Below are 7,500 nucleotides of genomic sequence, written 5' to 3' on the forward strand. Positions count from 1 at the left end.
CTGTGGTTTGCTGTGATGCTCTTATGGTTACTGTATTGAAAGTGTTTTGCGTAGGGTGTGTGCAGTGCCCAGTAGTGCAATTTTCTGTATGTTATATATATTTGTAAGTCTTGGTGTTTTTGTTCTGTATTTGTCTGAATATTGTTTTATTATACCTAAGGCACCTACTATGATAGGAATTGTTTCTTTTTTAGACTCCACATTCGAGTTACCTCTATTTCCAAGTCTTTATAATAATAATAATAATAATAATAATAATAATAATAATAATAATAATAATAATAATAATATTAATAATAATAACATACAAATATTTAGGAGTCAATGAACTCATACAAATATTTAGGAGTCAATGAACTCATACAAATATTTAGGAGTTAATGAACTAGATAGGATACAACACGCACAAATGAAAGAAAAAAATAAAGAAAAAGTACTATAGACGTGTTAGATCAATACTAAAAACAGGGCTCAATGCTAAAAACAAGATAATGGGTATCAACACTTTAGCTGTCCCAGTTATAAGCTACGGCTACAACATCCTTAACTGGACACTAAACGAACTATCTAAAATAGACAGGAAGACAAGAAAAATAATGACAGGATATAGGATGCACCACCCAAAATCTGACATAGAAAGGTTATATATACAACGCACAGAAGGTGGCAGGGGTCTTATACAGCAGGAAAACTATTATAAAATAACCACCATAGGACTGCAAAAATACCTACTCCAGAAGCAAGGAAGACTAATACAAATAGCCACAAAACACGAGCAAAACAAAAAACTGTTTTCTGTATTTAAGGAAGCTGACAAATACAAACAAGAAATCATATTATCTAACAAATATGAAGAAGAAGAAGAAGAAGAAGAAGAAGAAGAAGAAGAAGAAGAAGAAGAAGAAGAAGAAGAAGAAGAAGAAGAAGAAGAAGAAGAAGAAGAAGAAGAAGAAGAAGAAGAAGAAGAAGAAGAAGAAGAAGAAGAAGAAGAAGAAGAAGAAGAAGAAGAAGAAGAAGAAACAACAACAAAAGCTATAAAACAAATGAAATCCAAACTAAAACTAGATCAGCAACGGACCATGATAAAACGATGGCAAGAAAAGCCCCTACATGGTAAATACTGGGCTAAACTAAATGCAAAAGAAATAGACAGAGAAAAATCCCAGCAATGGTTGAGAAGCTCAGGACTTAAAGCAGAGACTGAAGGATTTTTAATTGCTGCACAAGACCAAAGCCTCTCCACCAGAAATTACCAAAAACATATAATGAAAAGAAACATAACAAGTAACTGTAGAATATGTGGAGATGGACAAGAAACAATAAATCATATTATATCTGGCTGCCCAGTCCTGGCTAAGAAGGAATATCTTCACAGACACGACAGAGCTGGGACCTATATACACTGGAATCTATGCCAACACTATGGAATAACAAGAGAAAAAAGATGGTATAAACACACGCCAGAAAAGGTCACAGAAAACGAGAAAGCAACCATACTCTGGGATATGCCAATACACACAGATAGAGAAATTAAAGCAAATAGACCAGATATAGTTGTCAAAGATCATGAAGCAAAAAAAATGCTTTCTAATTGATGTATCAATACCAGCAGATGACAACGTTTCTCGAAAAGAAATGGAAAAACTTTCAAAATACAAAGACCTGGAAATAGAGATAACTCGAATGTGGAATCTAAAAACAGAAACAATTCCTATCATAGTAGGTGCCTTAGGTATAATAAAAAAATATTCAGACAAATACATAACCAAAACACCAGGATTTACAAAAATATATAACATACAGAAAATTGCACTACTGGGCACTGCACACATCCTACGCAAAACACTTTCAATACAGTACCCATAAGAGCACCACAGCAAACTACAGCACATACCCAAGGCGCACAGAGCTGCGCTCGGTAGTGAAGTGAAAGCACGTTATAAAAATAAAACTACTGAAAAATAATAATAATAATAATAATAATAATAATAATAATAATAATAATAATAATAATAATAATAATAATAATAATAATAATAATAATAACAATAATAACAACAATAATGATAATAATAATAATAATAATTATTATCATTATTATTATTGTTATTATTATTATTATTATTATTAATTTTATAAATAAACAGTAGTTATAAGTACCCTAGGTACTATCATCAACTGACTTGCACATTTCCTTATTGAGATTGATGTCACTACAAGCGTTGCATTACTATAGAAATCTGACCTATTAGGAACAGCAAAGACTGTAAGAAAGGTACTCTATACCTAAGGAAAACCGTTAGTATCCCTGTATCAAGGTTATATTTCTGAATGTAACAAATTCGTGCATAACGTAAATAATAATAATAATGATAATAATAATAATAATAATAATAATAATAATAATAATAATAATAATAATAATAATAATAATAATAATAATAGTAATATTAACCTAAACAGACAGATCCGTCCCCTAGCGTCAACGTCGAAGCTTGTTATGCCTCACTGTTAATAAAACAAAATACAAACCGGAATGGTCATTGACCGTATTATAAAGGACCACTTACTCGGATAATGAACCAGATCCGAGACGAGAAATCTGCTACTGTTTCAAATCTTCCCGACACACAGGAGCTGGAAGTACCCCACAACCGGAATATTCCAACAGATGGCCATCCATGCTCGTCATCAAATAACCAAAAGAAAAAGAATGAAAAATGGTCTAGGGAAGATAATAAAGAAGTTCTTACAGCCTTCTGCCATGCCATATATTTCCCTACAGATAAATCTAATACTGTACAAACCTACTTAAACTGGAGACAGAAACACCTTGAAGTAAAACCCTACATAGACAGTAACAAACATGCCAACGTCAGAAGAAACATTATGAAAAAAAAATTACTAACTGAAGTAGAGATTGACCAAATAAAACAACCAGTAAGGGATAAAAAGAATGAAACTGCAGCTAAAGAAGATACTACAGGGGAAATAGTTATAAACCAGCCCAAGGCTGATGAAAATACAGTAATGATTGAAAGAGTTAAGGTAACTGATAGGTAAAGTGAAATATTCTCTGAACCAACCATAAACACTAAGGCAGGTGAAAATCAAATAGATGAAGGAAGTCATACAGAAATCGACGCAACAGAACTACATGATCTAAAAAATCAAATCATGATTGAATGGCTGAAAATTAAAGAAACTAGTATGAATGAACGCGACACTCTCCCCAAAATTCGCAATTCTAACCAAAACATGAAAATAATTGGTAAAATCCGCCTTGCACTTAAGGATATAATTTCAGCTAATGATGTTGACGTTACAGATCTCAACCACCTGTACTATGCATCCGCAAGAATCTCAACGATTCTATGTGGTGAAAAGATTAGAAAAAGACAACACTCCCACAAAAAGCCTTCTTGGCAAGAACGCATCCAACACCAAATTAAGCTGCTTAGATCTGACATAGAATGTTTGAAAAACCTTCAATTTGACAAAAGTATCAAACCTACAAAGACCCAAAAAATTAAAGAAAAAATATAATATGAAAACCATAATTGACATTGATGCCACCATAGAAACCATCGAGCAAAAGGTATGTGCTAAAGCTGCCCGCATAGTAAGGTATGAAAAGCGTGTTAGATTCTTCCGAGATAATAACATGTTCAAAAATAACCCCAAACATTTCTACAGGAAGATAGGGAAAACACCAGTAACAATAAAGTCTGTCCCATCAAAAGAAGAAGTGCAAGAATTTTGGAATAAAATCTGGGCAGAAGATAAAACACACAATGAAAAGGCCCCTTGGATTGATAGAATATCTACAGACCTAGACTCCTTAGAGGAGCAAAAGTGGGAGGAGGTCAAGGTAGAAGCTATAAGATCTGCTCTCAGGAGGTCAAGCAAATGGAGGTCTCCAGGAAAGGATAAAATTCCTAACTTCTGGTTGAATGCCTTCCCAGAGAGCCATGAACTGCTAACAAAACTTTACAACGATGTTTTGCAAATTCCTAGTTTGATGCCCTCTTGGCTAGTTAATGGTTTAACATTCCTGCTTCCAAAAAATGAGGAAACAAACGAACCAAAAAATTATCGCCCCATAACCTGCTTAACAACAATGTATAAGACGCTAGCATCTGTCCTAACCGAGTATACCTATAGTTTTTTAATAGAAAGTAGCATATTCCCTAATGAGCAAAAGGGATGTAAACGTGGATCATATGGTCGTAAAGATCAGCTACTCGTCAATAAGATGATCTTAGAAGATTGTCACAAGCGACACAAAAACTTATCAATAGCCTGGATAGACTATAAAAAGGCCTTTGATAGCCTACCACATAGCTGGATTAGGAAATGTCTGGAAATGTATAAAATAGCTCTTACTCTGCGAAACTTTTTATCTGTAAGTATGAGATCATGGAGAACCACACTGATGTTGAACAATGACAATGAATCTGTAAATGCTGGAGATGTAAGAATTTCATGTGGCATTTTCCAGGGTGACTCACTATCACCATTCCTCTTCTGTCTAGCCCTAATACCGCTCTCAAAATTGCTCAATGATGCACAGTATGGTTATAAAATATTTGATAAAAATATAAATCATCTTATTTACATGGATGATTTAAAGCTCTTTGCAAAAAATGACCAACAACCCAAAGGCCTACTAGCGATTGTTAAACAATTCAGTGATGACATCAGGATGCAATTTGGCCTTGATAAATGTGCAAAAGGTACCTTTATCAAAGGAAAAATGACAAATACATCTAATGTGAACCTTGACCAGCAAAATGTCATAAAAGAGTTATAACTACAAATACCTTGGGGTAATTGAAGGGGACAATATCAAGCACTCAGTAATGAGGGAAAGGATCAGAAGAGAATGTTATCGCAGGGTGAGAGCAATACTGAAGACAGAGCTGAACGCGAGAAACAGGATCGAAGCGATCAATGCTCTAGCCATATATGTCGTGACTTACAGTTTCAATATCGTTAACTGGTCAATTACTGAAATATGTAATGTTGACAGAAAAATACGAAAACTGTTGACAATGCATAGAATGCACCACCCTAAGGCAGATATAGAACGTCTTTATCTGCCAAGAAAAGAGGGAGGCCGAGGACTTCTACAGCTGGCATTATCAATGAAGGTAGCCACAATTGGCCTAGACACCTATCTGAAAAACTCTGAGGACTGGATGCTAAAACTTGTCTTAAAACATGAAAGCAAGAAAGCATCTTACTCAGTAACAAAACAAGCAAAGGACTATCTAAGTGAATTCCAATTGCAACAAATTCAAGAATTAGACGAACTAGAAACACCTGCAGAAAAAGCTAAGCGCTTGAAAACCTGTGCAAAAATTGCTGCCTTAGATATTATGACTGAAAAATGGCATGGAAAACCTCTCAATGGCAAATACCCAAAGAGAGCGAATAATGCAGATATTGACAAAGCCCTTACCCATCAATGGTTAATGGCCTCTGGCTTGAAATCAGAAACAGAGGGGTTTATCTTAGCAGCCCAAGATCAATACCTACCTACAAAGAACTACCAGGCCAACATATTAAAGAACGGCAGCTCCCCATTATGTCGTATATGCCAACAACAAAATGAGACCATCGATCATGTTATCTCCATGTACAGACTGCTTGCGCCTACAGAGTATCTCAACAAGCATGATAGACCTGCACAATATATTCACTGGGTAATATGCAAAAACCTGGACTTGCCCCTGGTGGGAACACAAACCACCCCCAGTACTTGAAAATGATCACATTGCACTCCTCTGGAACTTCACCATTCAAACTGACAGAAAGATAGACACAAATAGGCCAGACATCATACTGAAAGACTTCAGACAAAAATCATGCCTCCTCATTCATATGACTGTCCCAATCGATATAAACGTATCTATCGAGACCTACCAAAAACTGAGCAAATATAAAGATCTTGAAATAGAAATTAGCAAAATGTGGAATCTGAAGACGAAAACAATACCTATTGTCATAGGTGCCCTGGGAATGACAGCGAAACGGGCTGAATACTACCTAGCTCAGATACCAGGAAACCCCAAAATGGCTGAAGTTCAAAAGATAGTGCTCATGGGAACTGCCCATATTCTACGTAAAATACTGTCTATGTGATCTCAAATTTTAAAGCAAACACATAATTTTCTTATGGTTTCTTAAACATTCACTTGAACAAAACTGTACAAATCCAAATATATGGTACCCTAAGCATAACACCTACATGAACTTCTGACTTGTTGTCTCTTAAGGTTTCTGGCTGAGACTTGGATCCAACTTGTACAAATGCAAAACAAAAGTCAAACATAAAATAATAATAATAATAATATATAATAATAATAATAATAATAATACTATATAATAATAATAATAATAATAATAATAATAATAATAATAATAATAATAATAATAATAATAATAATAATAATAATAATAATGGTTTCCAATTTTGGTACAAGCCCAGTAAGTTTGAGGAGAGGAGGGGTGGGCAGGAAATTCGATTACATCGTCCCCGATGCTTGACTGGTACTTACTTTATCGACTCAGAATGGATGAAAGGCAAAATTGCCGGAATTTGAGATCATGATAAGGACGGGCAGAATACCACTAAATATTTTCTCTCCGGCGCGGTTAATGATTACGACAGCTGGTCCCTTTTAAATCTCTTCTGAATAATAACACCATGAGCTATATCACGAACATCGTTATTATTACATTTATCGTGTCTTTTATTTATTTTCTTTTATTTTGTGGAGTAATTTCTGGCAAGAAATGAAAATGATAAAAATCGCGATGATAATGTTGCTGTTGTTGTTCGTGTATTGGTGGTTGTTTTTTGTGATATTAGCAAATGGAGTCGTGAGTATACACGTGTTTATATGTCTACATGGTTGCATATGTGTGTTTCTGCCTGCTAATAAAAAGATATTTGCGCAGGCGCGTGAGTGTGTGAAGATATTATATGTGTGTGTATGCGACGCATTATATATATATATATATATATATATATATATATATATATATATATATATATGACATATATATATGCACATACATATACATACATATATGATATATATATATACATATATATATGTATACATATATATATATATATATATATATATATATATATACATGTAAATATGGTGTGTGTACATATGTGTGGGTTGATGGTTGTATATGTATGCATGTATGTATGAATGCTTGAATATTTGCGCTTATACAAGTGTGCATATATATATGTATGTGTGCACATGGGAATTTGCAAGTATTTTATATCTGGAACCATCTTAAGTATTTATAAGATTCTTCAGTTGCCTTGGAATCGTAACAGTACGTATTAATATTTCAGTCGGTGCTACAAAACCAAAATATTCCATGCATTATGTTACAAAACCATGTTTTTATCTATTTATTTAGTTAGTTATATCAGTTTCTGTTCGTATCAGATGGGATCTATGTTGGTGC

The sequence above is a fragment of the Octopus bimaculoides genome, chromosome Z (genome assembly GCF_046866305.1).
Source record: "Octopus bimaculoides isolate indiv1 chromosome Z, ASM4686630v1, whole genome shotgun sequence".
Taxonomy (NCBI): Eukaryota; Metazoa; Mollusca; class Cephalopoda; order Octopoda; family Octopodidae; genus Octopus; species Octopus bimaculoides.